The sequence below is a fragment of the Canis lupus genome, chromosome 2 (genome assembly GCF_011100685.1).
Source record: "Canis lupus familiaris isolate Mischka breed German Shepherd chromosome 2, alternate assembly UU_Cfam_GSD_1.0, whole genome shotgun sequence".
Classification (NCBI taxonomy): Eukaryota; Metazoa; Chordata; class Mammalia; order Carnivora; family Canidae; genus Canis; species Canis lupus.
The window spans coordinates 69,720,889-69,743,738 of record NC_049223.1 but is presented as its reverse complement, the minus strand read 5'-3'; the positions used below and the strand labels follow the sequence as shown (position 1 = coordinate 69,743,738).

The 22,850-nt window shown below is 49.8% G+C and overlaps 1 long non-coding RNA gene across 2 annotated transcripts; it reads left to right on the top strand.

The window, feature by feature from the left end:
• Positions 1–11,800: 11,800 nt before the first annotated feature.
• On the top strand, positions 11,801–19,536 carry LOC102156536. Of its 2 annotated transcripts, XR_005355907.1 has the most exons (4): positions 11,801–12,947; positions 14,932–15,098; positions 16,763–16,898; positions 17,991–19,536. It is a non-coding gene; the product is annotated as an uncharacterized LOC102156536 (long non-coding RNA). The 2 variants fall into 2 exon arrangements; XR_005355906.1 differs by having other exon boundaries at positions 11,836–12,947; positions 16,763–19,536.
• The last annotated feature ends 3,314 nt before the right edge of the window (positions 19,537–22,850 follow it).

The window sequence follows — 22,850 nt, the reverse complement described above, 5'->3', positions numbered from 1 at the left end:
GTGCATCGGGACGCCCAGGCAGAGTGAGTGCCCGGGTCCTGCCTGCCCTGGGGGCTGGGGTGATGAGTGTGGAGACCTCAGAGTGCCTGCAAAGCCACCTCCAGAGAAGGACTCACAGAGGCAACATCGGGCTCTGGGAGTTAGAAGGGAGGTACTTGGTGGAAGGGCCTAGAAGACTAGAAAATGATGAGCCTTCGAGAGGACGGCCACATGGGCGCCCTGGGAGACCTTTGCTCGGGTAGGTGCTGGGAGAGGACTGTCACTTCCTGCCAAGGGATGGCAGCGCAGAAGCCCTGGCCTTGGGGTCAGAACCACGGAGCTGAGGCTGACTCACTGTGGGCTCCCTGGGGGCCACCCTGACCCCTCTGATCTCCCCCCCTCTACAAATTGCAGCATGAGCTTTGAAGATGTGAGAACCCCCAGGACCCAAGTCTGGCAGAGAAGAAGCTCCCAATTCCATCCACCTCTCATCTCTCCCTCCAAGTGTCTTGGAGAAAGCCAGAGCTCCTCCCCTAAGCTGTCCTGTGGCCAGTGGGTCACCCCACCATCCACCCAGCACCCCCATCCCATCACGCCCCTTGTTGTCTTCATAGCGTTCATCACAATCTGAACTTGCCTTGATTGTTTTCCGTAATAGTTTCATGTTCGCTCTCTCATGAGAGCGGGGACGGAGTCTATCCTATCCACTGCTGTGTTCACACAGAATACACACACCCGAGCGCAGTGCATAGTGGGTGCTTAATGAACGGGTATTGAGTGGAGCAAAGAATCCTCCCTAGTGACCAGCTTGTCACATGTCACAGATGCAACCTCCCCCTTCCTTGCACATGGCAGACGGGCACGGGCCCTGAGCGCCGCGGCTGCATTTTACCCACACCTGGGTCCCCAGGGCCCAGAACGGGACCCCCGCGCATAATGAGCGCTCCACAAACCTCTGTGGCCTGAGTGCATTGTCAGTGCACTTCTTGTCTCTGAGCCCTGTCTCCAGAGCTGACTTTTCTGTGGGTGGTAACAGTCACATTGGGAAAATGCCCGTGGGGACTCAAAAACAGGCTGCCCCCTCTCCTGGGAGGCAGAAGAGTGAGCACATTACAAGCGGGACAGTGGAGTCAGACGTATGCTGTGTGAGCCCCGGCCAGGCGCTTCCCTCTCTGAACCCCAGATTTCTCATCTGTACAAGCGAATACCATGTGTGCCCGTCGGGGGCTGCTGTGAGGACTCGGAGAAGTAACCCATGTCCGGTTCCGAACAGAGAGCCTGGCACATGGCAACTGCTGGGTATTTGGGAGCTTTTAACATCCACAAAAACAGTGTTGCTCCCTCATACCAGTGCAGCCTTGGAAGGCACCGCCCCCTCTTTTGGTGGATATGGTGTCCACATATCCTGCTCGCAGCCAAATGCGTGCTAACATCAGGGGTCCCGGCTCCTCCGTGGCCACCTCTGGGGTGAAGGAGCTAGGCGGTGCACAGTCCAACCAGCCTCCCTCCCAGCCACACAGGGCAGCTCCACTGGGTGAGGATCTGAGCCAGCTGGCTTCCTGGCCACTCAGGCCCCCTGGACATCAGGGCGTCCCCTCTCGTCTCAGATTGCTGTGAAGATGACCCACCCACCGCGGTGGGTGGAGGGGAGCCCGGTGCTTGCAGCTGCCCAGCCTGAATCAAGATCTGGCTTTGCCCTTCTAGCCAGTTCTGTGACCCTGGGAAAGGCCCTGCCTCACCCATTTTCTGTACCCTGAGCCTTTTTGATCTTCTCCTGGCTCCAGGCCTTCGCAGTGCGGTTCCCTCCACCTGGGACACTCTTCCCACCTCTCTTCACCTGGCTGACAGCTCCGCACTCCCTTTGGAACCTCCCCGGAAGCCTCTAGCCTGGGCTTGGTACAGACACCAATGTTTCCCTCTTGTCATCACCAGCTCCCCGTTTTGGCTTCTAAGTGTGGGGACTGACCACTTCTGGGTCACCGTCACACCCCCCAGGCCAGTACAGTGTCCAGGATGCAGCGAGGCGTAGCAGATGGTGGGCAGATCCAGGGATGAGCGAGTGAGTGGGCCCTCTACACCCCATCTCCTCCCGGGCAGGGTGGCTGGGGCGATGCCAGAGATATTCCAGGAAAGGGCCCAACCGCAGGAGGCTCTCAGCAGGTGCTAGCAGCCTCCCTGCACCCAGCTGCAGACTCAGAAAGGTGGTGCGAGCTGGTTTGTGCGGAATCATTGTGACCTGGAGTGGACAAGGGTCCGGGCCTGTCCTGCAGCCTGCAGGTGGAGAGAGAAGCCCCCTCCCTCCGCTCGGAGCCGCCCCTGGGCGAGCATGAAAATGCTCTCACTGGGCGGCTTCCGCCAGGCATTGGCAGCAGCAGCAGGTGCATCTTTAACATTTGGCCTCTCAGGTTCCCAATAGTTATTTCAATAAATGTAAGTCTGGGCCCTTCTCCCTCCCATTTCCTCTGCTGTAAGCTGCTCAGGGAGTAGCGCCGGAGAGGGAGAGGATTGACACACAGGGAAAATGCGTGTTTAGAGGATGTGAGCAGGTTCCCAGGCCGCACACTGTGGAGGGGACTCAGGCGGAGGGTGAGGGAAGCAGGGCAGGTGGACTTCGTGGGGGCAGGATGCTGAGGGGCAGCTCTGGAGGAGAAGCAGCCTGCATGGGCTTGTTCGTGTCTGCCAGCATAGGGCACGCATTGGCTCCAAGCTTTCCTAATTTACAAAGCCAAACAACCTGTCACAGAAATATTGGTGTCGCCTCCAATTCCTTTTTTTTTTTTTAAGATTTTTATTTATTCATGAGAGATACAGGGAGAGAGAGACACACACACACACACACACAGGCAGAGGGAGAAGCAGGCTCCATGCAGGGAGCCCGATGCAGAACTCAATCCCAGGACCCCAGGATCAAGGCCTGAGCCCAAGGCAGATGCTCAACCCCTGAGCCACCCAGGTGCCCCACCTCCAGTTCCTTTGACATTATTTTAAATGAACTTAGTACCCAAGTGTTTAGAAAAAAAAATAATGATGATATGGCTATTGGCCCCTGTACCTGCAGGATTATGCTCGGTGTGCCCAGCATGTGCTGTAAATGTTTATGTCATAACCAGCAGGGTCTCTGCTATGTGAGGGAGTTGGGATCACGTCCCCGTGGGATAGCTAGACAAACCCTGAGCAGGCCAGGGCCAGGGATCCAGGGAGGCCCAGGGTGTGGTCTGGCAGGAGCATACATCCCAGGGTTAGGGTCACAAACTCTCCATTCGGCCCTTAGGGATCTGAAGCAGCTGATATGGGCCAGAGTCCCGAGGTCCGCAGAGACAGTGAGTGGGAAGCCACACTGCAGGCTAACAAATTACTGGCCAGCATTTGCTGCGCCCTTATAACAAGCTGGGCACTATTCTAAGATTTTGATATTTATTCATTTAATTCTAAGGCATAGATTCTATTACTGTCCACAATTAGCAGAAGAGAAAAAGGGGATGAGTAGCTTTTAGGTGACATGTTCAACGCCGTATAGTGCGGGACAGAGCCGGGATTTGAATCCTAGGCATCTGGGGTGTGAGAAAGTGCTAGATGTATGAGAGGAGGATTTTGCTGAATTTACGATTTTTCCTAACACACTATAGTAAGATTCTTCTAAAACTCAAGAGGAGTTTCTAAATATTGAAATTACATTTTTATATTTTCCTGGGTAATATGGAGAGATTCGTCTTTAAAAGTACAATAAAATCTCATTAATTCAAATTAGTCAGAATTCTGGGCACCTTTGCATTACTTAGGAAAAGTGTTTTTGCTAAACCTCTTAAGAATGTAAACAAGACACGAAGTATGAATATCTACCTGACTTGAGCAAGCAAATAGTTTCCAAGCCTTTTATTCAAAAATTCGCTGGTCTGGAAGGACCTCTGCCATCATCCACCTGGTCTCCACCCTCTGCTCTTGCCCCTGTTACCTGTACCCAGGTGAGCTCTCAGAAATGTAATAAAACCCTTTTTTCAGCACCTACTGTGTGCTAGGAATTAGGCTAAGCACCGAACATGGATCACCGCGTTAGCCATGACTACAAGACTGTGACTCTACTATCAGCCTCATTTTATAGATTAGCAGCCCAAGGCACAGAGAGATCAAGTAACTTGCCCCTAATCACAGGGTCAGCAGCTAAGCTGGGATTCAGTTCCACAATGTTGGGCCCCATGGCACATTCTTTTAGTCTCTGGTGCCACCCCCCATTACAGAGCTAATCAGTTCATTCTCTGGTGTAAAAATCTTTGAAAACCCACCTCTTTGGGGCGCCTGGGTGGCTTAGTGGGTTAACTATCTGCCTTCAGCTCAGGTCATGATCCCAGAGTCCTGGGATGGAGCCCCACATCAGGCTCCCTGCTCAGGAGGGTGTCTGCTTCTCCCTCTCCCTCTTCCTCTTCCCCTTCCCCTGCTGTGCTCTCTTTCTCAAATAAATAATTAAAATATTTAAAAAAACAAAAAACAAAAAAGCTCCTTCGGGGGTACCTGTGTGGCTAGTCAATTGAGCATCAACTGAGGAAAAGATTCCTGCCTCAAGATCATACACTGAACTGGAGACAGACCCAGAACAAGAGCCCAGCTCTCTTGCCTCCTTCACAGCCATCCCTGAAGCACGCAGAAGATGCCCTCATGATCTGCTCATGGGCACATAGATCAGCACAACTTCTCTTGAAGGTGTTCTAATTACAACAATAATAACAATTTTAAAAATAATAATGGTGAATGCTTTAAATCCTCAGGACAGCCCTGGAAAGGTGAGTACTATTAATATCCCCCATTTTATAGAAGAGGAAACTGAGGACCAGGGAGGTGAAGTATTTGGCCTGTGGTCAAATAGTTTACAGATGGCAAAGCTGAGATTTTTTTTTTAAAGATTTTATTTATTTATTCATGAGAGCCACAGAGAGAGGGAGGGAGAGAGGCAGGGACACAGGCAGAGGCAGAAGCAGGCTCCATGCAGGGAGCCCGACGTGGGACTCGATCCCGGGTCTCCAGGATCAGGCCCTGGGCTAAAGGCGGTGCTAAACCGCTGAGCAACCGGGGCTGCCCAAAGCTGAGATTTGAACCCGGACAGTCAGGCAATATGCTCTGAAAGCATTTGACTTGATGCATGTGCTTCTCGGAAATGCTCCTAACAGAAGGACTGTGATGCCTTTAAAGTGAGTGATGCTGTGTTTCTAAGAACACAGGCCAGGCATGGTCTCTTTCCACCAACCACCAGATACCTGCTCCTGGTCCACCGATGCAGGCGTCACCCACATGGTTTGCCTCTTGTTCTGAGGCAGAGCATCTAAAGACGCTGGGAATCTTGTTTCTCTTGGGGTCAGTCCCAAGACCGTTCTCCTGGATCCCAGGGCAGGCAGCTCCCCAGTGTTCAGCCCGGGTGATGTGGCATCTCTGCACTTGCACTTGCTCCGCAGCCGGCTCAGCCACCGACCCTGCCTCGCTCATGTACAACACACCTCTCGCTCTTTCTGGGGAACTGCTATACAGATGCGAAGGAAGGGGTGGCAGGAGCCACAGTTCTTTTTTTTTTTTTTAAGATTTTATTTATTTATTTGAGAGACAGCAAGCATGGGAGAGGGAGAAGCAGACTCCCCACTGAGCAGGGACCCCCCCCCAAACACAAGACTTGATCCCAGGACCCTGAGATTGTGACCTGAGCTGCAGGCAGATGCTTAACTGATGGAGCCACTCAAGACACCCCAGGAGCCACAGTTCTGCAGCCAAAGAAGGATCCATTTTGCAGACAGGTGAGGATAACAGAAGGATGAGGTTCACAGGGTCAACATGGCAAAAAAAAAAAAAAAATCTTATTAGGGGACGTGGCAACCTCAGTGCTAACAGGGGATCCCAGGTGTGAGGACCGAGGGCAGAACTGTTGGCTTCTTGCTAGAGCAGGTCTACATGTCAGGCACCCTGACAACATGTCCCAGAAGGAAGGTCCCTGGCTGGGCTCGCTTTCTCTCCATCCAGTTTTTTCTGGAAACATTAAGGAGGCTCCTAATGGGAGTTCCCTGAAATGTCTCCATTCTATGGTTTCCACTGAATATTATGTATCTCTCAGACTGGTACTTTTTTTTCCCTTTTCCTACAACCTTAAATGTCAAGTATCTCTTCTCTAGAAGCACTGAACTGAGATAAAGAGGATTAGGGAGTATTTTTATTCCATTTAAAGATAACCCAGAGCAAAGGGGAGTAAACAGACCTGCTTGGAAGCTTCACTTCATCTCCCTTCTCCTTCCTGATCCTCCCTCTCACCCCCTTGAAGGTTGGCCTGGCAGCTCCCGCCACAGGGGGGATTAATGCCTCCTCCAGGGCCTGCCTTCTGAAACTCTAGTTCCCACATTAACTGTGATCGGAAGCGAGTTATCATGAAAGACTCTGATTTCCTGGGAACTTGGAGGGAGGAGCTGGTAGGAAGATTCGGGAAGCCCTTCATGCCTTGGAATGGGAGTCTAGAGACAGCTCCTTTGTAGCAACACCTTGGAATTCCCACAGGCCCCTTAGAGCCACCTGAGAAGATACCACACTTTGAATGGGTCAGTGCCAAGATATGAAAATTAGCTGACAGGAGCTCAATAGAAACTTATTAACTTTTAATGTAGAGCAGCCAAGCCTTGCTTAAATATTTAAAAGTACAATCCATCACTGAGCAGTCAGTTAGGGCTGCAGAGAGATGCTGGTCTTCTGGGAACCTCATCACCAGGATTTAGCTATTGTGACATCTTGCAGAAGCCTGGGGACCATTCTTACACACAATAATGCTTTTCATCTACTGAACACCTACCTACTATGCACCAGACACGTGCTGCCCTTTACACACATTATGTCATTTCAGCCCTCCAATAATACTGAGAGGCAGAGGCTATTTAACATAGGAGAAAATTCATGTTGAAAGGCCAAGTGACATGCTTAAGGTCACACAGCAAGTAAGTGGCAGAGCCAGAATCTAAACTCAAGGGACACCTGGGTGGCTCAGTGATTGAGCATCTGCCTTCAGTTCAGGGCATGATCCCAGGATCCTGGGATCGAGTCCTGCATTGGACTCCCTGCAGGGAGCCTGCTTCTCCCTCTGCCCATGTCTCTGCATCTTTCTTTCTTTCTTTCTTTCTTTCTTTCTTTCTTTCTTTCTTTCTTTCTTTCATGAATAAATAAGCAAAACCTTAAACTCAAATGTGTTCGATGCTAAAAACCTACACTTTTCACTTTTGCTTTGGTCATCCCTAAAAGTAAATGAAGAAGTGGACACATGAAGCAGCTATGCCAGATGTTGAACAACAAGCAGTGAAGAACTGTGATCTCTAAGAGAAGGGAACCAAATGAGATGAGTCCTAAAACCACGCCAGCTTCCAGCCTGGAGGCACTTTTTCAGGCCACAGCCTAGGGAGGAGTAAGGGAGCTAGACAAGACTAGTTTCACTGAGTTAAAGAGGCAGATCTGAGTTTGGGGAGACAGAGATGGCTAGAATCTGCAGGGACAGGAGCAGAGAACAGGGAACTACACAGAGAAAGAATTCCAGAAACCTGCACAGGTGGCCTCCTGAGTCGATTCCTGACCACCAAGTTGTGCAAGTACAAGATGAAAGTCCATGCAACCAAGCAGAGAATAACTTCAGAGCACAAATCTCAGTGTTCACAGGGCTGTGCGGCACTTGAATCTGACCATCCAGGGTAAAGAGACCTCATTGAATATTTGGGAGAATAAGTAAAGCCTTTTAAGGACAACACCTTAGAAATGAGGCTTGGGATGCTTGGATGGCTCAGTCAGTAGAGATTCCAACTCTTGGTTTAGGCTCAGGTCATGATCTCAGGGTCATGAGATCGAGCCCCATGTCAGGCTCTGTGCTCAGCATGGAGTCTGCTTAGGATTCTCTCGCTCTGCCCCTCCCCTCACTCTCTCTCTCTCTCTTTCTCTCTCTCAAAAAGATCTTTTTTTTTTTAAGTGAGGCTAAAAAGTCCTCACATAAAGGCAACTCTAGTCTATCATTAAAAAGCTACAAAAAGCCCAAATTGATCAAAATGACTTTCAAGTAACTCAACTACTTGCCAAAACAATCTCAATACTCCTTAAAGGAAGACAACAAAAACCAGAAACTCAAAAACAAAACACTCAAAATGTCCAGCATGAAATCATAAGTTACCAGACACATCAAGAAACACGAAAATGTGACTCAAAACCACCAGGAGAAAAAAGAAGATGACAAGAGAAACCAACCAATAAATAGCAAGTGTGATAGAATTGGCAGGCTAGGATTTTAAAATAACTGTCATATACAGTTATGACATCAGAACTACAGAGAAAGAGACTTAGTTCTCCCACCTAAGGGAGGAGGGAAGAAATGAAAAAACTAAAAGTGGGAGGGAAAAAACTATATATAAATAAGTTCAGGGCAGCCCCGGTGGCTCAGTGGTTTAGCGCTGCCTTCAGCCCAGGGCATGATCCTGGGGTCCCGGGATTGAGTCCCATGTCAGGCTCCCTGCATGGAGCCTGCTTCTCCCTCTGCCTGTGTCTGTGCCTCTCTCTCTCTCTCTCTCTCTCTCTCTCTGTCTCTCATGAATAAATAAATAAAATCTTTTAAATAAGTTCACAGCCCTAAAGTAAAATATGTACAAAATGAAGAGAAAAATGAAGCCTATTAAAAAGAAATCAGGGGAAGCAAAATGAAAATTTCCCTAGATGGGAACAGCAGCAGAAAGGACGCTGCAGAAGAAAAGTTGAGCATACATGAAGCTAGACTAGTAAAAGCTGTGCAAACTAAGGCATCTTGAGAAGACAATTTACAAGAAAAAAAAAAAGGAATGGAGCATCAGCAAGTGAGACTGTATCAGAGGTCTACCATCTGCAAAACTGGAGTTCCAAAACGGGGAGGAAAGCATAGAAGATGTACTTACAGATTGAATTTTGTCCAGTAAAATATGATTTTATGAACATTATAAATGTACACACCCACAGATCTCAAAAACCCCAAACAGTGTAAATACAAAGAAAACAACACTAGCACACATTAGAAATTGCTGAAAATAACAGTGACAGAGAAAATTTTTAAGCAAGGCAGTAAGATACCTTATATGCAGGGAACTAATATAAGAATTACCACAGATTTTGTGTCAGAAACAACACAAGCCAAAAAGAACTAAGCAACTGCAGAATGACATCTTTGCCATGCCAAAAAAATTAATAACCTAGGAACTTAGAATTCCATCTTCAGAGAAAATATCCTCCATACATGGAGGCAAAATAAAACCTTTTTCAGACAAACAAGAGCCAAAGAATGTTTTGCAACCAGAGCTGCCCTACAGGAAATGTTAACAAGGGTTCTTTCAGTTAGGGGCACCTGGGCGGCTCAGACAGTTAAGCATCTGCCTTCAGCTCAGGTCATGATCCCAGGGTCCCAGTGTCAAGCGACCTGCTCAACAGGGAGTCTGCTTCTCCTTCTCCTTCTGCCTCTCCCCCTCCCCACTCAAGCTCACTCTCTATTTCTCTCCTCAAATATAAATAAAATCTTTAAAAACAAAAAGATTTCTTTAGGTTGAAGGAAAAGTTGGGACTTCTGGCTCCATATGTAAGAAGACTGGATGTCCATACTCCATCCCAAAGAAGAAAAAGCTGAGCAGACTGAAAAATCAACAACTTTTCTTAGACATCCTCAGATGAGGACATAAAGCAAACCACTGCCCCCAAGACTGGAGGGACAGACAGGCATTATAGGTCATCACAGCTACCCTGGGCAGAAACTCATGGGTGGACACCAGTATGGAAACCAGTGCCTGAGTAGGAAAACCTGAACTGTCTTGAATTGCTGGAAGCTCACGGTGGACAACCCTGGGAATTAAAGCTACAAGGGAACTCTGCCGTGGGAGAGCACCCGCAGTTTTGTGAGTTCTCAGTAAATAGTAGAGAAAGGTCCCCTCATGGCTCTGGCAGGGGAGGGGGAAAGGGAACATGTTGAAATTGAAAGGCCCTGGGGAACTCTGTTAGCAAAGCCTGGCCTCCCAAAAAAACAGAGCTTCGCCTGCCCCAGCAGGTACTATCAGAGCCTGGTACAGAGGAATGGAAATACCCACCTCCCTCCATTCTATCTCTAGCCATCTTGTCCCACCTGTGAGGGGAAGAAAAACTAAGAAACATATAGGAAGTTTATGGTCCAGAGGTACAGTCTCACTAACAGACTGAGCCCTAACCATATGGAATTACAGAACCTTCCCCTTGCCCCACACCTCACCACCACTTCACTAAAGGCCTATTTAGTTCCTTTTACCAAGGATATGAGGTAGGTAGGCTATCAAGAACAAAAACGTAAGGTATGTACGCAAGAAAAACAAAAGCGACAATTTAAAGAGACAGAACATGCATCAGAACAAGACATGGCAGGGATGTTGGAATTATCTGACCTGGAATTGAAAACAACCCTGAATCTATGCTAAGGGCTCTAACAGGTAGAGTAGATAGCACGCAAGAGCAGGTAAGCAGTATAAGCAGAGAGAAAAATCCCAAGAAAGGACCAAAAGAAAATGCTACAAGATGAAAAACACCGAAATGAGATGCCTCTGATGGGCTTGTCAGTTGACTGGACAGCGAAGAGGAGGGAAGATGCCAACAAATGAAACCTGAGATTTCTCCCAAATGAATGAAGAGTACCGGAAGTGGTAAATAGGTGAATAAATAGAAAAGATTTTTCAGGAAATTCTCCTGAAAAGGTCATCCTTTAAAGCCAAAAGTGTTAACAATGTACTGAAGAATCTAGAATGTGGCAAAGTTAAGGCAGGAACACAATGGGTGAGAGGAAGGGGGGCAGACGTGAAGGCATACTGCGGTCAGGCTCTTCCATGACCCGTGACGTGGTCATCTGTGCGATAGTATTTGCAGACAGATAATACGATGTTAAAGTCATATGTTGTAAACCAGAGAGGAACCTCCAAAATCTACATCCAAAAAATGAATAAGCCAATAGAAAAATCCCTCACGAAAGGCTTGCTGAAAGATGGTGGGTCTGGTGATATGGTCACAGATGATTGTGAGCAGCATGTGAGGTCACAATTTCATGAATTTGGGAGGGACCCACAATTTTGTGTGGGTGCTTTGTCAGATTACTGCCTAGTACCCCCCTCGTGGCCATCCAGGTCTTTAAGTACTATGGGTCCAACTGTGTGACTAGAGATGGTGTTTGGAGTAAGTGTCATTGCTCCCAAGAAATGAAGAAAAGCCACCACCTCCCTCCTCGATGTAGGACTCTTGTTAGCATGACTCAGAGAAAACAGGGTCCCATCTATCTGTTTATGAAAAGCAGCATTTTAAAATTAGCACATGGGGATGTACTTCAATTCTTTCATGTGCTAAAGTATAGTAGCTAATGAATCCAGCACTCTTGTTGGATGGGACGATGGGACGATGGCATGAGTCTACCATTTGCCTTTATAAGGGCCTTCGCGGGAGTGGTGGGATCTGTCTTCGTTCAGGTCATGATCTCAGGGTCCTGGGGTCAAGCCCCACATTAAGCCCCATGTCGGACTCCACACTCAGCGGGGAGTGTGCTTGAGTTTCTCTCCCCACACCCCATTTTCTCACACCCCATTTCCTCTTTCAAATAAGTAAATTTCAAAAAAATTCCCTTACAAGGAATTTTACTCATTATGCTTGGATTTGGGGTACATCCCAATCCATCACTACTCTGACACATGGCAATTACTCTATACAAAGTCAAATGTAATGTTAAATCCAAAACCACACAGGAAAAGAGTTCAGTTCCCAAGGAAACAGCGAAAGCTTAGTAATGTAAAACTTTACAGCATCAAATTAGCACGAACTTCCAGTAGCAACTGGAGAGGCTCCTTCCAACACTCATAAAAAGAATCACAGAAGCTTTCATATTACCAAATGGTTTTAATGGCCTTACAGATTTGGTGAATCAAAATGAAACATCTCCACCTCTCATCCCCCCCTTATTTTTTTTCTAGATCAAGGTGAAATTGATTGTCATAGCCGAGTTTTAAGAGTCCATATTCCTGAAGCCCCCGTGAGCAAGATGGTTCGCTAATCTTGGCTGTCAGCTCTCCTTTCAGTCTTGTACACAAAGCTCCACAGATGCCATAGGGAGTCAACGTCGTCAGTAGGTCTTCGAACCAACTTTGACATTCGCCACACGGTCTGCCACAGTAAAGTACACCGAGAAATTAGTAGAGTTCACCAGGGCCTGGTGTTTTTCTTACCACGCTAGATATACAGGAGCTGTTGGGGTTGGGTTTTAGAAGAGGAGTTGGAGGAGTGAAGATGTTTCTCGGCCTCGGTTTTTTCTCAACAGTGAAGACGTAGAAGGAGGAAGAGGGAAACCATGACCACATGGACAGTCGACTGGAGGACGCAGACGGCAGACCCGGTGGGAGCGGCTGTGGTGGCAGCAGCGAGCGTGGTAGCAGCCTGTAAATAGCTCTCCTGGGGCAGGAGCAGCGCCAGAAGCAGCAGCCCCAGCTGAAGCCTGATCAACACCGCTCTTCCCATGGCCCCCTGTCGCCTTGAGCTCTGTGCTCGGTCCTGAGCTCCCGGTGGCTGCAGGCGAAATGGCCAGGCCAGTAGCGGCAGGGCCTTAGATACCCTCCCCCGCCAGGAGCATCACAATGCCACCTGCATCGTGGGCGGGGGTGGGGCGGGTGGGGCTTTAGCATCAGCCAGGGAGTGTCATAATGCCAATGCCAACCCCTGCTGGTTGGCAAAGGGGCCTTTGGTGCCCCTCCCCTCCACCCTGCAGGTGCCCCCACACACACCTGTACACCACACCCTGCCTCCACAGCCTCAATTGCCTGTTACTTTGCCTTTGAAACCAAACATCTAGAACTTATTGGGAGCCCCTGAGCCTCATTACTTAGAAATATAAGATTCCCACTGTCCGTCTTCCGAAGGGCATTATTTTTCTCCGGATCCTTAACAGCAGCGCATGTTTGTTGTTGAAGGTCAGTAGTACTGAGTACCGCACGCGAGGTTTGTACCCCGAGATCATCGCTCTTGGTATTTGGTATGTTTGTAGACAGTCTGTATGCATGCCTTCCCGCAGGACAGGTTTCCTACCCAGAATGTTGGCTCAACATTTATAATGGCCAATTTTCCTGTCATTTATAATCTTTTTAAAAAAAATGATTTATTTCATTTCTTTAAAAGATTGTTAAAAAGACTCCACACATTGGGGACACCTGAGTGGCTCAGTGATTGAGCATCTGCCTTTGGCTCAGGTAGTGGTCCTGAGGTCCTGGGATCGAGTTACAGGGAGCCTGCTTTTCCCTCTGCCTGTGTCTCTGCCTGTGTCTCTGCCTCTCTCTCTCTCTCTCTCTCTCTCTCTCATAAATAAAATCTTTTAAAAAATAAAAATTCCACATTGAACTGCGTGCATGTTTGGAGTTTTACCCTCATCGTGTTTGGCTTTTATTCTTCTGGATTTCGAGAGAGGAAAACACATCATGGTATTAGTCTTGGTTGTTTCTAGGTGATAAGAGTCTTGTATCTTCCCATTTTTCTATATTGAGTTTACCTATGGAGGTTGAACTAGTAATTTGCAGCCAGAGGGATGGGTATTGTTTTCTTTTCTTGAGGAGTGGGGTTGGTGGAACTCAAGCCAGAATAAACCAAAGTGGAAATTACTTAAAAAAAAAAAAAAAAAGACTATAGACAATTGATGGTAAAAATTTTAAAAGTAATCAACAGAAGTCCATGGTTCATGAAGGGCACTTAGAGTCTGAATGGGAAATGATCCCCCCTGCAGGACTGGGGTGGGGAAAAATAATCCATACACTGGTGTTTGAAATTTGGGGTATGACTTGTAATAAGAAATTTAACAGAAGTTTGTTTGTTTTTTAACTTTTGGCTTGGAGTCTCTCAATAGCTTCTGGGAGCCTCAGTCCCTCCCAGGGAAACGGGGTGAATCTAAGAGCCTGCTTGATAGGAGTCATGGGAGGATTAAGTGAGGGAACTTGGAGAACAGGCTTAGCATGTGCCTGACTGCCCTCGTGGACAGAGCCGGGACAAGGGGAGAGACACGCAGACCATGAGAACAGAGTCAGAACCAGGCCTCCTGACCCCTCTTCCTCAGCTACCACAGTGATGAAGTGATGACGAAGGACCTACTATGTGCTGGGCCTGTCTTAGGTTCACTTCAAAGGACCAGCGAATGTGACCTCAAAGATATCTGGACTCTACTTATTTTGGCCAAAAGAGAGAGCATAGTGGGCTCCGTGCATATCAGGTTGAGTTTTACAAAACCAGCTTGTGCAGAGGCGGGAAGCAGCATCCTGTGTCCTGTGCTGCTCAGCCGGCCTTTGGCTAGGAATGAATCCTGCTCCACACTGAGTGTGAGGACAGTCCTCCAGCGGCCCCACCGCTGCTGTGAAGCCTGGCCCAGGGGCAGCCAGCCCATTCGCTCTAGCTATTTCCTCGAAGAGCAATGTGATGAAGATCAAACGAGGGGGGTTGGTCTCAGGTGGCCAAAGAAGACCTCTCGGGAGAAGCAACATTTGAGCTGAGACAATGACAGAATGTCAGGGCTGATTCTCCAGCCCAAGGTCAGGGGGTGACATTTTCAGGTGATAGGAGCACACCAGGGTGGACGCTGTGCTGCACTCAGCCACAGAACCGAGGGGGTATCGGGAGGGGTGCCGTCTAAGCAGAGAGCCCAAGTGAGGTCCGACTGGAGGCAGAAGCTGCCGAGCTGCAGCCCACTGCCCCCCACCATCCGGGGTGGTCAGACATCCTGATTTTTAGGAGAAAGGGAAATCTGATTTTTAGGGGTGAAATCTCAATTTGTAAACATTGGGCCTCCACCTCCACCCCTCCTTTCTTTCCCACCTTCCTTTCTTCTCCACTGCACAGTGTTTATTTCCAGAAATCTTCCCAAGCGTCTGCCATTTACACTTTGGAATTAGAATGTTCTCTATTTCTCTTTCCCAGAGGGAGGCTGCTGGGTGAGACTTCACTGGGGCTGGTGTCTGCCCTTCTGGAGGTGAAGCGCCATGGCAGCACTGGCTTTTGTGAGCCAATTGCAACCTCTGATATTTACTGAGCAGTCCAGGACTTCTCATGAATGACCAATTTGGTCCATCTCCGGACGCTGTGAGGTAGGTGCTACCATCTGCACTAGCCTGATGAATAAATCAAGTCTGAGAAGCTCAGAAATAAGTCTGTGGCTACGCAGCAAGTAAAGGGTGGAACAGGGACAAAGATTCTATCTCAGCCCCAAAGTCTATTTTTCCCCTATACCAGTGGATCTCAACCAAGGGGAATTCTGCTCCCCCACCCCTCAGAGGATATCTGGCAAATTCTGGAGATATTTTCAATCATTGTGACTCAGGGATGCTCTTAGCATGTAGGAAACAGAGACCAGGAATGCTGCAGAGCATCCTCTAATACATAGGACAGCCCACCCCTAAAAAAGAAGGATCTAGCCCAAATGTTAATAGAGCTGAGTCTTGAGAAACCCTGACCTACAGGTCAAGGTCTGTGAGCTTCCTGGGGTCCTGAAGGATGTGCAGCATTTGGGCAGAACAAGAATTTGGACGGAGAATTCCAGAGAGAGGCGGCTTCGAGGGAAAGAAGGCATAAGGTTAGGAACAGTGCATGTTCGAGGGACCAGTCAGTGGGGCTGCGGTGGAAAGTTCAGGTCCAGGAGCAGGAAGGGACCAGCTCAGCCGCAGGGGCGGACCTGCCCGGTGCAGGTCAGAGCTCTTTGGCTGAACCCCACTTGCTCCTTGTGGCTGAGCTTAAACGGAAAGGCACTGGCTCGCCTGACTGGGCGGTCTGAAGATGGATAGTCGGGGATGGGAGCAGAGCCTGATTCCAAAGAAAAAAAAAGAAAATGCCAACCAGACAAAAAGAAAAATATATTCATGAGTCAGCACATGCCTCAAGCTTGCAGGCATCAGACACTGTTCTAAGCATTCTATGTGTCTGATCTCATTTATCTTCACAGCCACCCTTTAGGTGGATATTATTATTTCCAGTTTGTAGATGAGGGAAATAAGGCTCAGAGACATTCAGTAACATGCCCAGGGTCACACAGCTAGTAGCGGGTGGCAGACACTAGATTTGGACTACAGTTCCTGATCATGCCCACGATGCTGAGTGGCTTCCCCAAGTAGGAAATGAGGATCCCACAGGACACAGGCATGACACCATCAGAGCTGGGCTTTAGAAACACTCCAGGGCACTGTGGGGGCAGATCTAGGGGGAGGGGGAGGACTGGGCAGGGTCCAGGCAGGAGCCAGGGAGCGCAGGACTCTGCAGGACAGTGGGGGTTTGGGAGGGACCCAAGTGTGATGCTCAGCACAGTCCCCTGGGCCCTGGGGCCCTCCTGCACTGGGGGAACAAGGGATGGGTGCAGGGCAGGGGCTTGCAGTGACTGACGACCCAGCTCCGAAGGCATCTCTGGGTTTGCTCCATTTTCCAGCTCATCCCCTCACTTTGGGCAGATGGAAACAAGCCCTATAAGTCATCCTTCTCCAGCTGCATCGAGGGAGGGAGAGGGGCCAGAGCCAGGTCACAAGAATGGCAGTGGCGGTCCTTTTCCCTGGAGGGTTTGGGGAGCAGGAGGTTGTCATTCTTTCTCATTACTGTGCACCAGGAGCTCTTAGAATCTCACATCCCCAGGGCCACTTGCCATCATGTCCCTTTCCTTCATCTTAGAAGGACTCAGCCTCACTGCCAGGCTTGGTTACCCCATCTCATCAGATCCAAAGCCTCCCCTGGCTCCCATCTGCCACCACCTCTGCCTTCACATCCCCAGGGCTGGAGTCACAGATTCCACAGACGCTCAGCTCCATCGCTGACCTGTGCCATGGACCTGCACTGCCCTGCACCCTCTGGCCCTGCCCAGCTGCTGACACCAGGGAGTGGCCCTGTTAAGGATGAGGTGCTACTCTGTGAGCCTGCCTTCCTTCCTTCCTTCCTTCCTTCCTTCCTTCCTTCCTTCCTCCAGCAAACACTGAGCGAGCCCCACATGGCGCTGCTCCCTGAGGAACACATGAACAGAGCTGAGTCTTGAGACAGGGGACAGACCAAGGCAGTCTCATGGGGCTCGTGGTCCAGCTGCACCCACAAAGGGCGTGGTGAGCCTGTCAGGGCCCCCCTTCCCTCCTGAACCTGCTCCTTCTCTGGTCCCCATTTTGATGATGGCTCCACCACCCACCACCCACCCAGACCTCCCAGATCCGAAACCTGGGGTCACCTTCAGTCCTCCCCTGCTTTGGAATCAATCGTGAAGCCCTGTTAAGCATGAAGCCTGAGTTCCCCTCAAGACCACCTTCCCCTCTGCCCTGCCTGTGTCCCCCACCATCTCCTGGTGAGCTGGGCCTGGCTCCTCCCGGACTCCTGGCCCCAGCCTCTCCCTCTCAGGGCCCAGAGGACTCATCCTAATTCAAATCTGACCATATGGGTAGGGCCCTTTACCAGACACCAGTGTGCTAGGATAATTCACAAGCCCCCCTCTCTGGCACAGGGGTCACTACCTTCCGGCTTCCACTCTCTCCCCCAAACCCAGCTCTTGGCCTCTGTCCTGTGAGAGGAATCACTTTCTCCATTGAACCCCTGAGGTTCCTGAGCAAATCAGGCCCTTGGCCTGGTGCATCTCCTCCTCCTCTTCCTGCTAACCTCCTAGTGTCTCCGTCAACACTCAGCTCAGCCATCAACCCCACTGGGACACCCTTGTGGGTGCCCAGGTGGGTTGGACCCCCATAGAGCACTCACACGCTGGCCCAGTACTCAGCTCTGACACTGTGCAGCAGGCAGCCTCCCACCAGGCAGTGACCTGGGGACCAGGGTGGCCCCTTCCCGCCTCTCAGGGGCTGATGATCCCTACACAGGACAACAGGCAAGTCTGTGGGGTTGTTCGATGGTAAAGTGAGGGAGGGTGTGGGGCAGGAGACTCCCAGTTCTGCAGGGGTCACCCTGTCATTTCTGCACGTGGGCGGCTCATCTATCCCTCCCAGCAAACCCACGCTGTCCCCACTTTGCAGATGAGGACACTGAGGCTGGGGAGGGCAAGGGATGTGCCCAAGTCACACAGCAGGAGGATGAGGATGCAGGGCTCCATCTCACACCTCCTGGCTGCAGAGTCGGCACCTGGTTCAGCCCAGCCCTGAGCTCCTGAAGAGCCGGCGACTCCCCTCTAGGCTGTTTGCCCCCTGAGAGCAGCAGCTCTGCTTCATTCACTCTGTGTTCCTGTCCTGCTGCTTCCCGCGCTCCAGACCCAGGACCCCCTGCAACAGCTGCTTGCTTACCATCAGGAAGCAGCCTGGCTCAAATATAACCTACAAGAGCAAATGAGAGCTCAGGGGCTGTGACATATAGCAGTGCCACGATTGAAGCGGGTGAGCCCCGGGGTCCCCGAGGAAGTCACCATTTTGTCAGAAACAATGAGTCTGTGTCTGCCAGTTAATCCCAACACTGCATGGGTCATGGCAGGGGAGGTGGCAGCGTTTTGATGGGGCAGCAAGTCTGGTTTCCTGGGCAGATATCTCCCAGGAGGCAAGGGGGACTCATTGGACAGCCTGTGATCAAAATGCCGCTACAGGACACCATCTCGATTTGCTCAAATCCATGGGATCTGTGCTTTGGCTCCCTGAGTGAGCCAGGCCGTCAGGGAGGAAGAGTGTTGGTCCAATAACCATTTTTCCTCGCCAACTCCTGGGCTGGTACAGGCTGGCTGGCTGACCCAGAACCATCTAGCACCCCAAGAGCCATAGGACAGAGGCCATAAAGGGAGGGCGAGGAAGAGGAGGGCAGCACCAACTGCTGGTTATGGGTCAGTCGCTCAAATGCTACGTGACGGTGGGAAACGCCTTTGCCTCTGTGAACCTCACTTTCCTCGTGTGCACAATTGGATAACAGCCTCTACCTCTCAAGTTGTTAAGAAGCTTAGTGAGATGACCCCTGAATCCCTTTGTGTGGCACCTGCTGGGCAGTGAGCACCCAGTAAACACTGACTTTTATTATGTGGCCGATGTTGGCATGGTCCACGTCTAAATGCTTTTGATGATTCCTCTGGTCCCTGAATTCCCTGATTCTACCGACTCCAGGAGTTTCAGGACTCATTATCAGAGATGGAGAAAACTCCATCAGTGTGGGTATGGCACCCTCAGGATCGAAGCTGTCTAAACTTGCAGGCTGGTTTCACTAGCTTGGGGCATCCCAGAGCTAATGTTTATAAGCAAAGAGCCAAATTAAAGCAAGAAAGAATCATATCAATGTCGAGGCTGAGAAAGTTCACAGGAGCAGGAAGGAGGCCCTGGAGAAGGAGGCAAGGAAAGCAAGATGAAAGGGATCCACCTTCTTCTCCCTCCCACTACCAACCCCAACCTCGAGTCCCAGAAACACTATGCAGAGCCCACCTTGTACCCCTCAATGTATGTTCATCTTCTTTGATAATAGAACCTCAAACGTCAGGGATCCCTGGGTGGCACAGCGGTTTGGCGCCTGCCTTTGGCCCAGGGCGCGATCCTGGAGACCCGGGATCGAATCCCACATCGGGCTCCCGGTGCATGGAGCCTGCTTCTCCCTCTGCCTGTGTCTCTGCCTCTCTCTCTCTCTCTGTGACTATCATGAATAAATAAATAAAATCTTAAAAAAAAAAAAAAAGAGAACCTCAAACGTCAGCTGGCTACACGGCTTCAAACAACAAAAAACTACATTTCCCAGCTTTCCCTGCAGCAAGGTAAGGTCATGTGACCATGTTCTGCCAATGGCCTGTGAGCAGAAGTCATTGGCACGCATGCTTGTTTGTGTGCCCGTGTGCATGTGCACATGAAACTTCCAGGTTATATCCTTGAAGTTATGTCCTGTCCTTCCCCATTTCCACTGGCTGAAATGTGGACCCGGAGGTGAGGCATATCTCATCAATGGATGGGATTAACACCTTTGAAAGGGCAAAGCAACAAAATGCAAGGATCTTGGTCCCCAGCATGGTGGAGCCATCACATGAGCCCCTGATAGTTCACTCCAGGAGTTTATAAGAAAGAATACACTTTTTTTAAGACTTTATTTATTTATTCATGAGAGACACAGAGAGAGAGGCAGAGACACAGGCAGAAGGAAAAGCAGGCTCCCTGCAGGGAAGCTGATGAGGGATTTAATCCCAGGACCCCAGGATCACCACCTGACCCAAAGGCAGGTGCTCAACCACTGAGCCACCCAGGTGCCCCAAGAATACACTTCTTTCTTAACTACTGATGCATTGAGCTTTATAAACCATATCATAACATGTTGATCGTGGCACTGGGCAGCCTTGCACCGTGGCTGAGTTCTCTCAGGAAAACCTATGCCAAGGTCCGGGGTCTCAGTGTCCTCCCCCTGCAACATAAACTACCCCAAAACGTCGTGATTTAACAACAGTCTTTGATCTAGTTGACAGTTCTGAGAGTCAGCGAATCTCTAGGCTCGGCGGGGCAGTTGTCTCCTGCGGGCTGGCCGGGTCTGGCCGGCTGCACGAGGGGACAGCAGGGCACCACGGCTCCTCATCCTCAGTGGATTAGTCCCGGCTCGCTCAGACTGGAGACAGGGTTCTGACCACGTGAACAGGCACAAGGGCACATGGGCACTGACCTCATGGTTTCCTATTGGCTGTAGCAAGTCTAGGGGTGGGGAAGAGAGACCCCACTCCCCTCAGGGTGGCCTCCTTGCAGTCATCCAGTCCCCTTGCCACTACCATCCTGACTTTTCCAGTGTTCTATCTTTCCTGCTTGTCTCTGAGCTCCATGAAGACAGAATTATTGTTTTCTTCACCTCGGTCTCACCAGTATCTCACCCAGAGCCAGACTTACAATGGGTGCTCGGTATAGACTTGCAAGTGAATGAATGCATGAAGGAATGCATGAATAAATGCATGAATGAACACATGCATGAATGAATGAATGAACCATCGAAACAGGAATGAAACAGGGGCTGCCTCTTACCCGTGCCTCCCCCACTGTGGACACAGACAATGGGCTGTGTGGACTAATGCTCAGGAACTTCCCTTCATGCATTTGTTCTTCCCCTCTCCTGCAAAGTTTGCGGGGTCCTCTGCCTAAGCTGGAGCTCTGGCCACTTCCTGTCTCTGTGCCCTTGGGCAAGGTGCTCCCCTCACTGTGTCTTGGTACTTTGCTGGTAAAGTGCGGCTGTCATGAGGAGTGGGGGAGGTAACTTGGGTGAAGCATGTGACAGCCAGCCTGGGAAAAAGGGAGCACCAACCATGTTAGTTATCATTAGTATTTTTTTTAAGATTTTATTTATTCATTCATGACAGAGAGAGAGAGAGAGAGAGAGAGAGAGGCAGAGACAACAGGCAGAGGGAGAAGCAGGCCCCATGCACCGGGAGCCCGACATGGGACTCGATCCCAGGTCTCCAGGATCCCGCCCTGGGCCAAAGGCAGGTGCCAAACCACCAAGCCACCCAGGGATCCCTAGTTATCATTAGTATTAAGAAAGACTCAGAGCCCCAGCATGTCCTCCTCAGTCAGGACTCGGACTCTCACTGGGCAGATGTGAGATTTCACCCCAAAAGAATTTGGGGTCTCCTTTGGAGATGCCCCCTCCCACACACACCCCAAAGATTCCCCACCTCAGCCCATTCATAGCTGCCTCATAGTTGGACTCAGCCATCCACAGAGTAAGGGAAGGAAAGAGAATTCGTGGCACCACTGCCTTAGTGGTGGGATGACGGTTATGAATGGCTGGTTGGCCTGCCACCACAGGTCACATCCATAGGGAGGACCCTGGGGCGGGCATGGCTCAGGATGGAGTCTTCCTTCCTGCAGGGCATGCTCGGCCCACAGCACCAGCCTAGTGGAGCCATCAAATAAATCCAACATTTAGGAAAAGGGGGAGGGATGGGGGACTTCAGCAGACACACTCCTGAAATGTAATGGTAATAAAAGAGAAAAATGGACCAGCTTGCTCCAGATAACCAGCGCCAGGGAAGTAATTTCTCTGCCCTGAGTCACGATGCTGGTGGCAGAGACACCTGCCCAGGTAATTCATCAGCCTCAAATTAATGGACTCCTCATGAGTTGCCTGCACATGTCTCCATCCAAGGTTCTCAGAACACCCCTATTTAGATTTTATCAAGACTGTTTTTCTTTCTCAGCCCTGATCAGGGAAGAAGGCACCATACCAGGGGGCACAATTGAATACTGATTTACCAACAATGACCCAGAGTAAAAAACAATGTTCAAATGAACCAATTGTTTCCAACTGCCAGAGACCTCCCGGGGCCTCAGTTTCCCCATGAGTCACTGAGCTGCTCGTGCTAAACCAGGCACATGAGAGCCCAGTCTTGCATTCATGGGGGAATAAAGCATTGTGTAGAAAATGCCTCAGTTTCCTCAGCTGCTAAATGGAATAAGGGTATGGGATGACAAGGACTCTCACTTTGTTGCTTGAAATCTTTTTAAACAAGCATATATTGTCATTGTGCTAGGATTGACAAAATAAAGCACCATGAAAATATAAATTGAAAGTGGGAGTCCGCACCTCATCAGTCTGCAGGAGAGTTGAACTAGGTGGGACTTAGGATGCCCACAGCACATGGCCAGTACACAATGAGCACTCAATGTCTGTAGCTGTCAGGCTGCTCCTATTACTGTGGTCGATGATGGCTGTTGCTGTTGGAAATCAGGGTTCTTGGCAGAATGTTGACTGCCTGACAGTGAATATGGAGAAGGACCTCTCTGATTCATCTATAAAATGAAACACTGCTTTCCTGCCTAGAGGCAAAGGGATGGACTGAAAGACCACCAAAAGCACACAAAAAGACCATCTCCAAAAAATGATACAAAAAAAACCCTAAGGCTACAGGCTGAACAGACTTTGTGCTGGCAAACCAACCCCACACAAGGTGT